The sequence below is a fragment of the Neoarius graeffei genome, chromosome 1, assembly GCF_027579695.1.
Source record: "Neoarius graeffei isolate fNeoGra1 chromosome 1, fNeoGra1.pri, whole genome shotgun sequence".
Classification (NCBI taxonomy): domain Eukaryota; kingdom Metazoa; phylum Chordata; class Actinopteri; order Siluriformes; family Ariidae; genus Neoarius; species Neoarius graeffei.
The window spans coordinates 26,833,446-26,848,049 of NC_083569.1; the positions used below are offsets into that span (position 1 = coordinate 26,833,446).

The window sequence follows — 14,604 nt, forward strand, 5'->3', positions numbered from 1 at the left end:
AAAAAAATGATCAGAGACTGAACTGGAAAAGAAAGAAAAAAACAACAACAGTGAAGGGGAGTGCTATAAAGATATGTAAGGAATGTGGGTAAAGTTGAGAAAATAAGAAGTGGTAATGAAAGGAAAAAAGTCAGGAGATACTTTTCTTGGGGCAAATTTGATCGGACATGACAGCTTAACACAGAAGTCAAATGATCACACACTATCGATGTGAGTGGTAAGATGGCAGCCAGATGACTTCACTCATCTCAACAGCAGGGAATTGAGGTATTTCACCCACGTGACCAAGTCACGTGACGCAGCCATTTTGGATGGCACGCTTAAGTCCTTCAGTGCAAGGCGGTATGAGATGGTGGAGACCTTTGCACATTTTAACAAGAAAGTAAGCTGTGATTCGTGTTAAATTGGATCTGTCTTTTATCACAAACACTGTACCCAGCCTTGGTATGGAGCCCTGTTTATTTGTTTCTGTGTCCCGTTTCTTTCTAGCCTCTGTTATTGCGTTTTATGTCTGATGTCTGCTACATGCAACCCTAGACAAATTAACACTGCCTTGTTTCACTGCTCAGATGGGTTAACAAACACTGACCCATTTCCTTTTTGCAATATATTTTATCAAAATTGCGTTAACTGATAAACTAACCTGAAATGAAATGATCACTGCAAAGTCTGGAGTACTCTGTTGGCTCCCAATCCTGTCTCTTCGCAGCTGCAATCCATTTGGCCCTCTTGTCTGGGTCAGTAGGAAACCGGTAGTGATGTGTCGGTCGCGAACGATCCGGTTCAAAGAGCCGGCTCTTTGAAGTGAACGACGGGAGCCGGCTCTTCGGTGGGAGCCGAATTAGTTTTTTGTCCTTAGGTGCCTCAGAGAGAGAGAGACTTTCACAAAAGTTGCTGTCCGATTGCGTCTTTGTGTTGTCTATTACCATTCAAAGGAAAAAAAGTAGCATGGTGTACGCCTACTTTGTTTGGTTGGGGGGGTTGATGTCATTCACAGCTGCGAAAATACGAAAATTGGTGTAATGCTTAAAGCTGTGGAGCACAGGGGAGAGGAGTCTGTGAGGCACCTGAGGAGGGGAAAATCAGCTGTGTATTTTATATTCGTAATATAACACAGTTTTGCATTATGTTTGTGAGAAAATAATTTATTAATTGGTAAGTTTTATTTCTATAGCTAGAACATTGTTACACTACTATACTTGACAAAGCTTTACAATGGCTACAAAAACTAAAAAATAAAATGGAAAACATCCTATTGATAAAATATAAATAATAATGTAATTAAGTAACTAGTTAATTGCAGCAATTAAATCAAAAATAAAATCTCAGGAGCCGTTTGGGAGCCGAAAGAGCCGGCTCCTTATAGTAAGGCCCAATCCCAATTCTAATTTCTACCCCTCCCCCTTGGCCCTTCCCCTTGAAACTGAGCTACAAGGGATAGGGCTTGAAATTCAACCCTTACGTATTGGGATAGCCCTTCAACGATCGCATACGTCATCGCGTACCTCCGTCAGCGTTTACGTTAGCAAAACACGACCAAATGCGTCATTGGCTGCGACCAGCCGCTACAGTCAGAGCCAGAGGCAGAAATCTCTGCTGGCAGGGTGTGATTTGTTAACTAACACCACTGAATGGGATATCTTTGGCGCTTCGTGCACCACATCCGACAGAATGAGGTGTCAGAACACTCATGTAAACAATAAAAGCGAGAATAACAAAACAAAACGTACGCAGTCAAGCAACCGAAAACAATACTCACTCCCAAAGCTTTTTAGCAGCAGCTTGGATTTCAGAAATCGCTGCTCATTCTCAGCTCGAAAGCGAATCAAGCGGCGTGTTTCCTCTGGATAACAACTTAAAACACGTAAATAATGGAGAAAATACATTTATGACAATCTTTCGCCGCAGGAACCGCCATCTTTCTGAAATCCGCATGAAATCTCGCTGAAATCCGCATGGCATTGTGGGAAATCACTCAAACCCCTTCGTTCGGAGTCAGCTCCAGGAAAATCTCCGTTTGGAGGGGTACAGAAGCCCTACCCCTTCCCCTACCCCTCCTCGTTAACTGGGATTGGGATACCCCTACCCCTTCACGTGAACGCGCAAAATGGAGGGGAAGGGCCAAGGGGTTGGTCCAAGGGGTGAAATGGGATTCGGCCTAAGAAGAGCAAAAAGAGCCGTGCCAACTACGGAAGTGTTTGCTTTTCACCAGCCAAGGTATGGACACATTTGCTGAACAAATCTTACACAGTGACTCTCCAGTTCTCTGTTGGTGGACAAATATACACCTGTCGCTTGTTGCCAACGAAAGGAAAACACGCAGGAGCCCGTGTTGTTCACCGCTTCATGGGTCGAACGTACGCAGGGGCAAACTGATGTCATTCAACCCTGCAAACAACTACTTACGTCGCTCGTGGAAAGCGGAAGGAACAGTCCTCAGTCATCTCCTTGGCCCGTCCAAACAAGGCATTTGATTTCTTCCCGTGATGTTGTTGCAGCGCTTTTCAGTGCTGATCCTCGTCACACTCGACCACCAGCTCATCTCTACGACGCCAAGGCCGTGCCCCTATCCTCGTGACAGTCGCTTAAGCGTGATCTGTGTTCTTCTTGAGGCCCAGGCAAGAGCTAACACGCGCGTGGTTTCTGTGCTGTAGCGGCGGCCACGTTCGCTTAACACGAGAACGGTCCCCGATTCGAAACCGGGCGGAATTGGTGCTCGTTTTCTTGAACTTGGCGGCGAACAAATGTCGAGCTGCGATCTCTGCTCCGTCCGTGCCTTTCGGAACAGTCCCAAACCGAGACGCTGAAAAAGCTTCGCGTGTTTTCTGCTGTGCAGTGGTCTCCCCTTTCACCTGACAAGCGAATAGACGCTCCTGAGAAACCTGGCAGAGCCATGCTTTGCCTTTTGAGCTCTGCTTCCCTTAACGTCCAGTTATCGCCTTGCCAAAATCAGGTACCCTCGAAACAGCCAGAAAGACAGACCCTTAACGTGACCGGATTGCTTTCTGTAGCTTAGTGGTTGTCATGTTCTCCTAGGTGCAGACGACCGTCGGGACAAAACCTCGTTTGCACGGTTTCCCTGCCTCTCTGGTTTTCCATCAAGGTCCGTGACGGCTGCTTTAAAAACAAAATCGGGCACGATCTACATTTCTGTTGACTGTGGAAGCATGGACATTGCAATTCGTCACGGGGAGGTGGTGTTCTCAAATGCCACTTCGTTGCTCGTTTACGGAGTGAGGTCAGGTCAACAGGGCTGCACACGGCATCAGAACGCTGCAAAGTGGCATTGACTCTGGAATGCTTCATCATGTCTCAACGAGTATTTGCCGGCCAACATTCAGACACATTTGCTTATTGACTCTCAAACCGTGACTGTGCAGTCCTCTGTTTGTGGAAAACATGCAAAGAAGCAGCTTGCCGCCAACGAAAGACAAGCACGCAGGCGCCCGTGTCCTTGAAGCACGCCCAGGTTTGCGCAAACCGATGCCATTCGACTGCATGCAATGCGAGCGGAAAGCAGAAGGAGCGGCCCTCAGTCACCTCCTTGGCAAGGCAGTGACGAGCAACCGATCGGTCGCTGCCGTTTCCTCCCGGGTGCCTGGCCACGCTCTCTGCCTTTCATCAGAGAAACGAAGCGTTAAAGGGTGTGCGTTGGCCAGGAATCTAACCCTGGTCAACTGCTTGGAAGGCAGCTATGCTAGCCACTATACCACCAACGCTGCGTGCCTGGCCTGGGGACAGATGCCTAAGTGCCATTGCTTCTGAACTTGAGGCCCAGGCAACAGCTGATCGGTCCACGCACTGAGGTTTCTGTAGTGTAGTGGTTATCACGTTCGTCTCACACACGAAAGGTCCCCGGTTCGAAACTGGGCAGAAACAGCGGTGGGTGGGTTTATTTATTTATTTATTTATTTATTTTTTGAGTGACTGCTGAGCTGTGATCTCTGCTCTGACCGTGCCAACTACGGAAGTGTTTGCTTTTCACCAGCCAAGGTATGGACACATTTGCTGAACAAATCTTACACAGTGACTCTCCAGTTCTCTGTTGGTGGACAAATATACACCTGTCGCTTGTTGCCAACGAAAGGAAAACACGCAGGAGCCCGTGTTGTTCACCGCTTCATGGGTCGAACGTACGCAGGGGCAAACTGATGTCATTCAACCCTGCAAACAACTACTTACGTCGCTCGTGGAAAGCGGAAGGAACAGTCCTCAGTCATCTCCTTGGCCCGTCCAAACAAGGCATTTGATTTCTTCCCGTGATGTTGTTGCAGCGCTTTTCAGTGCTGATCCTCGTCACACTCGACCACCAGCTCATCTCTACGACGCCAAGGCCGTGCCCCTATCCTCGTGACAGTCGCTTAAGCGTGATCTGTGTTCTTCTTGAGGCCCAGGCAAGAGCTAACATGCGCGTGGTTTCTGTGCTGTAGCGGCGGCCACGTTCGCTTAACACGAGAACGGTCCCCGATTCGAAACCGGGCGGAATTGGTGCTCGTTTTCTTGAACTTGGCGGCGAACAAATGTCGAGCTGCGATCTCTGCTCCGTCCGTGCCTTTCGGAACAGTCCCAAACCGAGACGCTGAAAAAGCTTCGCGTGTTTTCTGCTGTGCAGTGGTCTCCCCTTTCACCTGACAAGCGAATAGACGCTCCTGAGAAACCTGGCAGAGCCATGCTTTGCCTTTTGAGCTCTGCTTCCCTTAACGTCCAGTTATCGCCTTGCCAAAATCAGGTACCCTCGAAACAGCCAGAAAGACAGACCCTTAACGTGACCGGATTGCTTTCTGTAGCTTAGTGGTTGTCATGTTCTCCTAGGTGCAGACGACCGTCGGGACAAAACCTCGTTTGCACGGTTTCCCTGCCTCTCTGGTTTTCCATCAAGGTCCGTGACGGCTGCTTTAAAAACAAAATCGGGCACGATCTACATTTCTGTTGACTGTGGAAGCATGGACATTGCAATTCGTCACGGGGAGGTGGTGTTCTCAAATGCCACTTCGTTGCTCGTTTACGGAGTGAGGTCAGGTCAACAGGGCTGCACACGGCATCAGAACGCTGCAAAGTGGCATTGACTCTGGAATGCTTCATCATGTCTCAACGAGTATTTGCCGGCCAACATTCAGACACATTTGCTTATTGACTCTCAAACCGTGACTGTGCAGTCCTCTGTTTGTGGAAAACATGCAAAGAAGCAGCTTGCCGCCAACGAAAGACAAGCACGCAGGCGCCCGTGTCCTTGAAGCACGCCCAGGTTTGCGCAAACCGATGCCATTCGACTGCATGCAACGCGAGCGGAAAGCAGAAGGAGCGGCCCTCAGTCACCTCCTTGGCAAGGCAGTGACGAGCAACCGATCCGTCGCTGCCGTTTCCTCCCGGGTGCCTGGCCACGCTCTCTGCCTTTCATCAGAGAAACGAAGCGTTAAAGGGTGTGCGTTGGCCAGGAATCGAACCCGGGTCAACTGCTTGGAAGGCAGCTATGCTAGCCACTATACCACCAACGCTGCGTGCCTGGCCTGGGGACAGATGCCTAAGTGCCATTGCTTCTGAACTTGAGGCCCAGGCAACAGCTGATCGGTCCAAGCGCTGAGGTTTCTGTAGTGTAGTGGTTATCACGTTCGTCTCACACACGAAAGGTCCCCGGTTCGAAACCGGGCAGAAACAGCGGTGGGTGGGTTTATTTATTTATTTTTTGAGTGACTGCTGAGCTGTGATCTCTGCTCTGACCGTGCCAACTACGGAAGTGTTTGCTTTTCACCAGCCAAGGTATGGACACATTTGCTGAACAAATCTTACACAGTGACTCTCCAGTTCTCTGTTTGTGAACAAATATACACCTGTCGCTTGTTGCCAACGAAAGGAAAACACGCAGGAGCCCGTGTTGTTCACCGCTTCATGGGTCGAACGTACGCAGGGGCAAACTGATGTCATTCAACCCTGCAAACAACTACTTACGTCGCTCGTGGAAAGCGGAAGGAACAGTCCTCAGTCATCTCCTTGGCCCGTCCAAACAAGGCATTTGATTTCTTCCCGTGATGTTGTTGCAGCGCTTTTCAGTGCTGATCCTCGTCACACTCGACCACCAGCTCATCTCTACGACGCCAAGGCCGTGCCCCTATCCTCGTGACAGTCGCTTAAGCGTGATCTGTGTTCTTCTTGAGGCCCAGGCAAGAGCTAACACGCGCGTGGTTTCTGTGCTGTAGCGGCGGCCACGTTCGCTTAACACGAGAACGGTCCCCGATTCGAAACCGGGCGGAATTGGTGCTCGTTTTCTTGAACTTGGCGGCGAACAAATGTCGAGCTGCGATCTCTGCTCCGTCCGTGCCTTTCGGAACAGTCCCAAACCGAGACGCTGAAAAAGCTTCGCGTGTTTTCTGCTGTGCAGTGGTCTCCCCTTTCACCTGACAAGCGAATAGACGCTCCTGAGAAACCTGGCAGAGCCATGCTTTGCCTTTTGAGCTCTGCTTCCCTTAACGTCCAGTTATCGCCTTGCCAAAATCAGGTACCCTCGAAACAGCCAGAAAGACAGACCCTTAACGTGACCGGATTGCTTTCTGTAGCTTAGTGGTTGTCATGTTCTCCTAGGTGCAGACGACCGTCGGGACAAAACCTCGTTTGCACGGTTTCCCTGCCTCTCTGGTTTTCCATCAAGGTCCGTGACGGCTGCTTTAAAAACAAAATCGGGCACGATCTACATTTCTGTTGACTGTGGAAGCATGGACATTGCAATTCGTCACGGGGAGGTGGTGTTCTCAAATGCCACTTCGTTGCTCGTTTACGGAGTGAGGTCAGGTCAACAGGGCTGCACACGGCATCAGAACGCTGCAAAGTGGCATTGACTCTGGAATGCTTCATCATGTCTCAACGAGTATTTGCCGGCCAACATTCAGACACATTTGCTTATTGACTCTCAAACCGTGACTGTGCAGTCCTCTGTTTGTGGAAAACATGCAAAGAAGCAGCTTGCCGCCAACGAAAGACAAGCACGCAGGCGCCCGTGTCCTTGAAGCACGCCCAGGTTTGCGCAAACCGATGCCATTCGACTGCATGCAATGCGAGCGGAAAGCAGAAGGAGCGGCCCTCAGTCACCTCCTTGGCAAGGCAGTGACGAGCAACCGATCGGTCGCTGCCGTTTCCTCCCGGGTGCCTGGCCACGCTCTCTGCCTTTCATCAGAGAAACGAAGCGTTAAAGGGTGTGCGTTGGCCAGGAATCTAACCCTGGTCAACTGCTTGGAAGGCAGCTATGCTAGCCACTATACCACCAACGCTGCGTGCCTGGCCTGGGGACAGATGCCTAAGTGCCATTGCTTCTGAACTTGAGGCCCAGGCAACAGCTGATCGGTCCACGCACTGAGGTTTCTGTAGTGTAGTGGTTATCACGTTCGTCTCACACACGAAAGGTCCCCGGTTCGAAACCGGGCAGAAACAGCGGTGGGTGGGTTTGTTTATTTATTTATTTATTTATTTTTTGAGTGACTGCTGAGCTGTGATCTCTGCTCTGACCGTGCCAACTACGGAAGTGTTTGCTTTTCACCAGCCAAGGTATGGACACATTTGCTGAACAAATCTTACACAGTGACTCTCCAGTTCTCTGTTGGTGGACAAATATACACCTGTCGCTTGTTGCCAACGAAAGGAAAACACGCAGGAGCCCGTGTTGTTCACCGCTTCATGGGTCGAACGTACGCAGGGGCAAACTGATGTCATTCAACCCTGCAAACAACTACTTACGTCGCTTGTGGAAAGCGGAAGGAACAGTCCTCAGTCATCTCCTTGGCCCGTCCAAACAAGGCATTTGATTTCTTCCCGTGATGTTGTTGCAGCGCTTTTCAGTGCTGATCCTCGTCACACTCGACCACCAGCTCATCTCTACGACGCCAAGGCCGTGCCCCTATCCTCGTGACAGTCGCTTAAGCGTGATCTGTGTTCTTCTTGAGGCCCAGGCAAGAGCTAACACGCGCGTGGTTTCTGTGCTGTAGCGGCGGCCACGTTCGCTTAACACGAGAACGGTCCCCGATTCGAAACCGGGCGGAATTGGTGCTCGTTTTCTTGAACTTGGCGGCGAACAAATGTCGAGCTGCGATCTCTGCTCCGTCCGTGCCTTTCGGAACAGTCCCAAACCGAGACGCTGAAAAAGCTTCGCGTGTTTTCTGCTGTGCAGTGGTCTCCCCTTTCACCTGACAAGCGAATAGACGCTCCTGAGAAACCTGGCAGAGCCATGCTTTGCCTTTTGAGCTCTGCTTCCCTTAACGTCCAGTTATCGCCTTGCCAAAATCAGGTACCCTCGAAACAGCCAGAAAGACAGACCCTTAACGTGACCGGATTGCTTTCTGTAGCTTAGTGGTTGTCATGTTCTCCTAGGTGCAGACGACCGTCGGGACAAAACCTCGTTTGCACGGTTTCCCTGCCTCTCTGGTTTTCCATCAAGGTCCGTGACGGCTGCTTTAAAAACAAAATCGGGCACGATCTACATTTCTGTTGACTGTGGAAGCATGGACATTGCAATTCGTCACGGGGAGGTGGTGTTCTCAAATGCCACTTCGTTGCTCGTTTACGGAGTGAGGTCAGGTCAACAGGGCTGCACACGGCATCAGAACGCTGCAAAGTGGCATTGACTCTGGAATGCTTCATCATGTCTCAACGAGTATTTGCCGGCCAACATTCAGACACATTTGCTTATTGACTCTCAAACCGTGACTGTGCAGTCCTCTGTTTGTGGAAAACATGCAAAGAAGCAGCTTGCCGCCAACGAAAGACAAGCACGCAGGCGCCCGTGTCCTTGAAGCACGCCCAGGTTTGCGCAAACCGATGCCATTCGACTGCATGCAACGCGAGCGGAAAGCAGAAGGAGCGGCCCTCAGTCACCTCCTTGGCAAGGCAGTGACGAGCAACCGATCCGTCGCTGCCGTTTCCTCCCGGGTGCCTGGCCACGCTCTCTGCCTTTCATCAGAGAAACGAAGCGTTAAAGGGTGTGCGTTGGCCAGGAATCGAACCCGGGTCAACTGCTTGGAAGGCAGCTATGCTAGCCACTATACCACCAACGCTGCGTGCCTGGCCTGGGGACAGATGCCTAAGTGCCATTGCTTCTGAACTTGAGGCCCAGGCAACAGCTGATCGGTCCAAGCGCTGAGGTTTCTGTAGTGTAGTGGTTATCACGTTCGTCTCACACACGAAAGGTCCCCGGTTCGAAACCGGGCAGAAACAGCGGTGGGTGGGTTTATTTATTTATTTTTTGAGTGACTGCTGAGCTGTGATCTCTGCTCTGACCGTGCCAACTACGGAAGTGTTTGCTTTTCACCAGCCAAGGTATGGACACATTTGCTGAACAAATCTTACACAGTGACTCTCCAGTTCTCTGTTTGTGGACAAATATACACCTGTCGCTTGTTGCCAACGAAAGGAAAACACGCAGGAGCCCGTGTTGTTCACCGCTTCATGGGTCGAACGTACGCAGGGGCAAACTGATGTCATTCAACCCTGCAAACAACTACTTACGTCGCTCGTGGAAAGCGGAAGGAACAGTCCTCAGTCATCTCCTTGGCCCGTCCAAACAAGGCATTTGATTTCTTCCCGTGATGTTGTTGCAGCGCTTTTCAGTGCTGATCCTCGTCACACTCGACCACCAGCTCATCTCTACGACGCCAAGGCCGTGCCCCTATCCTCGTGACAGTCGCTTAAGCGTGATCTGTGTTCTTCTTGAGGCCCAGGCAAGAGCTAACACGCGCGTGGTTTCTGTGCTGTAGCGGCGGCCACGTTCGCTTAACACGAGAACGGTCCCCGATTCGAAACCGGGCGGAATTGGTGCTCGTTTTCTTGAACTTGGCGGCGAACAAATGTCGAGCTGCGATCTCTGCTCCGTCCGTGCCTTTCGGAACAGTCCCAAACCGAGACGCTGAAAAAGCTTTGCGTGTTTTCTGCTGTGCAGTGGTCTCCCCTTTCACCTGACAAGCGAATAGACGCTCCTGAGAAACCTGGCAGAGCCATGCTTTGCCTTTTGAGCTCTGCTTCCCTTAACGTCCAGTTATCGCCTTGCCAAAATCAGGTACCCTCGAAACAGCCAGAAAGACAGACCCTTAACGTGACCGGATTGCTTTCTGTAGCTTAGTGGTTGTCATGTTCTCCTAGGTGCAGACGACCGTCGGGACAAAACCTCGTTTGCACGGTTTCCCTGCCTCTCTGGTTTTCCATCAAGGTCCGTGACGGCTGCTTTAAAAACAAAATCGGGCACGATCTACATTTCTGTTGACTGTGGAAGCATGGACATTGCAATTCGTCACGGGGAGGTGGTGTTCTCAAATGCCACTTCGTTGCTCGTTTACGGAGTGAGGTCAGGTCAACAGGGCTGCACACGGCATCAGAACGCTGCAAAGTGGCATTGACTCTGGAATGCTTCATCATGTCTCAACGAGTATTTGCCGGCCAACATTCAGACACATTTGCTTATTGACTCTCAAACCGTGACTGTGCAGTCCTCTGTTTGTGGAAAACATGCAAAGAAGCAGCTTGCCGCCAACGAAAGACAAGCACGCAGGCGCCCGTGTCCTTGAAGCACGCCCAGGTTTGCGCAAACCGATGCCATTCGACTGCATGCAACGCGAGCGGAAAGCAGAAGGAGCGGCCCTCAGTCACCTCCTTGGCAAGGCAGTGACGAGCAACCGATCCGTCGCTGCCGTTTCCTCCCGGGTGCCTGGCCACGCTCTCTGCCTTTCATCAGAGAAACGAAGCGTTAAAGGGTGTGCGTTGGCCAGGAATCGAACCCGGGTCAACTGCTTGGAAGGCAGCTATGCTAGCCACTATACCACCAACGCTGCGTGCCTGGCCTGGGGACAGATGCCTAAGTGCCATTGCTTCTGAACTTGAGGCCCAGGCAACAGCTGATCGGTCCAAGCGCTGAGGTTTCTGTAGTGTAGTGGTTATCACGTTCGTCTCACACACGAAAGGTCCCCGGTTCGAAACCGGGCAGAAACAGCGGTGGGTGGGTTTGTTTATTTATTTATTTATTTATTTTTTGAGTGACTGCTGAGCTGTGATCTCTGCTCTGACCGTGCCAACTACGGAAGTGTTTGCTTTTCACCAGCCAAGGTATGGACACATTTGCTGAACAAATCTTACACAGTGACTCTCCAGTTCTCTGTTTGTGGACAAATATACACCTGTCGCTTGTTGCCAACGAAAGGAAAACACGCAGGAGCCCGTGTTGTTCACCGCTTCATGGGTCGAACGTACGCAGGGGCAAACTGATGTCATTCAACCCTGCAAACAACTACTTACGTCGCTCGTGGAAAGCGGAAGGAACAGTCCTCAGTCATCTCCTTGGCCCGTCCAAACAAGGCATTTGATTTCTTCCCGTGATGTTGTTGCAGCGCTTTTCAGTGCTGATCCTCGTCACACTCGACCACCAGCTCATCTCTACGACGCCAAGGCCGTGCCCCTATCCTCGTGACAGTCGCTTAAGCGTGATCTGTGTTCTTCTTGAGGCCCAGGCAAGAGCTAACACGCGCGTGGTTTCTGTGCTGTAGCGGCGGCCACGTTCGCTTAACACGAGAACGGTCCCCGATTCGAAACCGGGCGGAATTGGTGCTCGTTTTCTTGAACTTGGCGGCGAACAAATGTCGAGCTGCGATCTCTGCTCCGTCCGTGCCTTTCGGAACAGTCCCAAACCGAGACGCTGAAAAAGCTTCGCGTGTTTTCTGCTGTGCAGTGGTCTCCCCTTTCACCTGACAAGCGAATAGACGCTCCTGAGAAACCTGGCAGAGCCATGCTTTGCCTTTTGAGCTCTGCTTCCCTTAACGTCCAGTTATCGCCTTGCCAAAATCAGGTACCCTCGAAACAGCCAGAAAGACAGACCCTTAACGTGACCGGATTGCTTTCTGTAGCTTAGTGGTTGTCATGTTCTCCTAGGTGCAGACGACCGTCGGGACAAAACCTCGTTTGCACGGTTTCCCTGCCTCTCTGGTTTTCCATCAAGGTCCGTGACGGCTGCTTTAAAAACAAAATCGGGCACGATCTACATTTCTGTTGACTGTGGAAGCATGGACATTGCAATTCGTCACGGGGAGGTGGTGTTCTCAAATGCCACTTCGTTGCTCGTTTACGGAGTGAGGTCAGGTCAACAGGGCTGCACACGGCATCAGAACGCTGCAAAGTGGCATTGACTCTGGAATGCTTCATCATGTCTCAACGAGTATTTGCCGGCCAACATTCAGACACATTTGCTTATTGACTCTCAAACCGTGACTGTGCAGTCCTCTGTTTGTGGAAAACATGCAAAGAAGCAGCTTGCCGCCAACGAAAGACAAGCACGCAGGCGCCCGTGTCCTTGAAGCACGCCCAGGTTTGCGCAAACCGATGCCATTCGACTGCATGCAACGCGAGCGGAAAGCAGAAGGAGCGGCCCTCAGTCACCTCCTTGGCAAGGCAGTGACGAGCAACCGATCCGTCGCTGCCGTTTCCTCCCGGGTGCCTGGCCACGCTCTCTGCCTTTCATCAGAGAAACGAAGCGTTAAAGGGTGTGCGTTGGCCGGGAATCGAACCCGGGTCAACTGCTTGGAAGGCAGCTATGCTAGCCACTATACCACCAACGCTGCGTGCCTGGCCTGGGGACAGATGCCTAAGTGCCATTGCTTCTGAACTTGAGGCCCAGGCAACAGCTGATCGGTCCAAGCGCTGAGGTTTCTGTAGTGTAGTGGTTATCACGTTCGTCTCACACACGAAAGGTCCCCGGTTCGAAACCGGGCAGAAACAGCGGTGGGTGGGTTTGTTTGTTTGTTTATTTATTTATTTTTTGAGTGACTGCTGAGCTGTGATCTCTGCTCTGACCGTGCCAACTACGGAAGTGTTTGCTTTTCACCAGCCAAGGTATGGACACATTTGCTGAACAAATCTTACACAGTGACTCTCCAGTTCTCTGTTTGTGGACAAATATACACCTGTCGCTTGTTGCCAACGAAAGGAAAACACGCAGGAGCCCGTGTTGTTCACCGCTTCATGGGTCGAACGTACGCAGGGGCAAACTGATGTCATTCAACCCTGCAAACAACTACTTACGTCGCTCGTGGAAAGCGGAAGGAACAGTCCTCAGTCATCTCCTTGGCCCGTCCAAACAAGGCATTTGATTTCTTCCCGTGATGTTGTTGCAGCGCTTTTCAGTGCTGATCCTCGTCACACTCGACCACCAGCTCATCTCTACGACGCCAAGGCCGTGCCCCTATCCTCGTGACAGTCGCTTAAGCGTGATCTGTGTTCTTCTTGAGGCCCAGGCAAGAGCTAACACGCGCGTGGTTTCTGTGCTGTAGCGGCGGCCACGTTCGCTTAACACGAGAACGGTCCCCGATTCGAAACCGGGCGGAATTGGTGCTCGTTTTCTTGAACTTGGCGGCGAACAAATGTCGAGCTGCGATCTCTGCTCCGTCCGTGCCTTTCGGAACAGTCCCAAACCGAGACGCTGAAAAAGCTTCGCGTGTTTTCTGCTGTGCAGTGGTCTCCCCTTTCACCTGACAAGCGAATAGACGCTCCTGAGAAACCTGGCAGAGCCATGCTTTGCCTTTTGAGCTCTGCTTCCCTTAACGTCCAGTTATCGCCTTGCCAAAATCAGGTACCCTCGAAACAGCCAGAAAGACAGACCCTTAACGTGACCGGATTGCTTTCTGTAGCTTAGTGGTTGTCATGTTCTCCTAGGTGCAGACGACCGTCGGGACAAAACCTCGTTTGCACGGTTTCCCTGCCTCTCTGGTTTTCCATCAAGGTCCGTGACGGCTGCTTTAAAAACAAAATCGGGCACGATCTACATTTCTGTTGACTGTGGAAGCATGGACATTGCAATTCGTCACGGGGAGGTGGTGTTCTCAAATGCCACTTCGTTGCTCGTTTACGGAGTGAGGTCAGGTCAACAGGGCTGCACACGGCATCAGAACGCTGCAAAGTGGCATTGACTCTGGAATGCTTCATCATGTCTCAACGAGTATTTGCCGGCCAACATTCAGACACATTTGCTTATTGACTCTCAAACCGTGACTGTGCAGTCCTCTGTTTGTGGAAAACATGCAAAGAAGCAGCTTGCCGCCAACGAAAGACAAGCACGCAGGCGCCCGTGTCCTTGAAGCACGCCCAGGTTTGCGCAAACCGATGCCATTCGACTGCATGCAACGCGAGCGGAAAGCAGAAGGAGCGGCCCTCAGTCACCTCCTTGGCAAGGCAGTGACGAGCAACCGATCCGTCGCTGCCGTTTCCTCCCGGGTGCCTGGCCACGCTCTCTGCCTTTCATCAGAGAAACGAAGCGTTAAAGGGTGTGCGTTGGCCGGGAATCGAACCCGGGTCAACTGCTTGGAAGGCAGCTATGCTAGCCACTATACCACCAACGCTGCATGCCTGGCCTGGGGACAGATGCCTAAGTGCCATTGCTTCTGAACTTGAGGCCCAGGCAACAGCTGATCGGTCCAAGCGCTGAGGTTTCTGTAGTGTAGTGGTTATCACGTTCGTCTCACACACGAAAGGTCCCCGGTTCGAAACCGGGCAGAAACAGCGGTGGGTGGGTGGGTTGGTTTGTTTGTTTATTTATTTATTTTTTGAGTGACTGCTGAGCTGTGATCTCTGCTCTGACCGTGCCAACTACGG

At 51.4% G+C, this 14,604-nt stretch overlaps 12 non-coding genes across 12 annotated transcripts; 7 read left to right on the forward strand and 5 right to left on the reverse strand.

The window, feature by feature from the left end:
- Positions 1-3,806: 3,806 nt before the first annotated feature.
- On the forward strand, positions 3,807-3,879 carry trnav-cac (transfer RNA valine (anticodon CAC)). The gene has a single exon. It is a non-coding gene; the product is annotated as a tRNA-Val (tRNA).
- Positions 3,880-5,423: 1,544 nt separating this feature from the next.
- On the reverse strand, positions 5,424-5,495 carry trnag-ucc (transfer RNA glycine (anticodon UCC)). The gene has a single exon. It is a non-coding gene; the product is annotated as a tRNA-Gly (tRNA).
- An 87-nt stretch (positions 5,496-5,582) lies between these two features.
- On the forward strand, positions 5,583-5,655 carry trnav-cac (transfer RNA valine (anticodon CAC)). The gene has a single exon. It is a non-coding gene; the product is annotated as a tRNA-Val (tRNA).
- A 1,691-nt stretch (positions 5,656-7,346) lies between these two features.
- Positions 7,347-7,419, forward strand: trnav-cac (transfer RNA valine (anticodon CAC)). Its single transcript has one exon. It is a non-coding gene; the product is annotated as a tRNA-Val (tRNA).
- A 1,544-nt stretch (positions 7,420-8,963) lies between these two features.
- Positions 8,964-9,035, reverse strand: trnag-ucc (transfer RNA glycine (anticodon UCC)). Its single transcript has one exon. It is a non-coding gene; the product is annotated as a tRNA-Gly (tRNA).
- An 87-nt stretch (positions 9,036-9,122) lies between these two features.
- trnav-cac (transfer RNA valine (anticodon CAC)) lies at positions 9,123-9,195 on the forward strand. The gene has a single exon. It is a non-coding gene; the product is annotated as a tRNA-Val (tRNA).
- A 1,532-nt stretch (positions 9,196-10,727) lies between these two features.
- On the reverse strand, positions 10,728-10,799 carry trnag-ucc (transfer RNA glycine (anticodon UCC)). Its single transcript has one exon. It is a non-coding gene; the product is annotated as a tRNA-Gly (tRNA).
- Positions 10,800-10,886: 87 nt separating this feature from the next.
- trnav-cac (transfer RNA valine (anticodon CAC)) lies at positions 10,887-10,959 on the forward strand. Its single transcript has one exon. It is a non-coding gene; the product is annotated as a tRNA-Val (tRNA).
- Positions 10,960-12,503: 1,544 nt separating this feature from the next.
- Positions 12,504-12,575, reverse strand: trnag-ucc (transfer RNA glycine (anticodon UCC)). The gene has a single exon. It is a non-coding gene; the product is annotated as a tRNA-Gly (tRNA).
- Positions 12,576-12,662: 87 nt separating this feature from the next.
- Positions 12,663-12,735, forward strand: trnav-cac (transfer RNA valine (anticodon CAC)). Its single transcript has one exon. It is a non-coding gene; the product is annotated as a tRNA-Val (tRNA).
- A 1,544-nt stretch (positions 12,736-14,279) lies between these two features.
- Positions 14,280-14,351, reverse strand: trnag-ucc (transfer RNA glycine (anticodon UCC)). The gene has a single exon. It is a non-coding gene; the product is annotated as a tRNA-Gly (tRNA).
- An 87-nt stretch (positions 14,352-14,438) lies between these two features.
- Positions 14,439-14,511, forward strand: trnav-cac (transfer RNA valine (anticodon CAC)). The gene has a single exon. It is a non-coding gene; the product is annotated as a tRNA-Val (tRNA).
- The last annotated feature ends 93 nt before the right edge of the window (positions 14,512-14,604 follow it).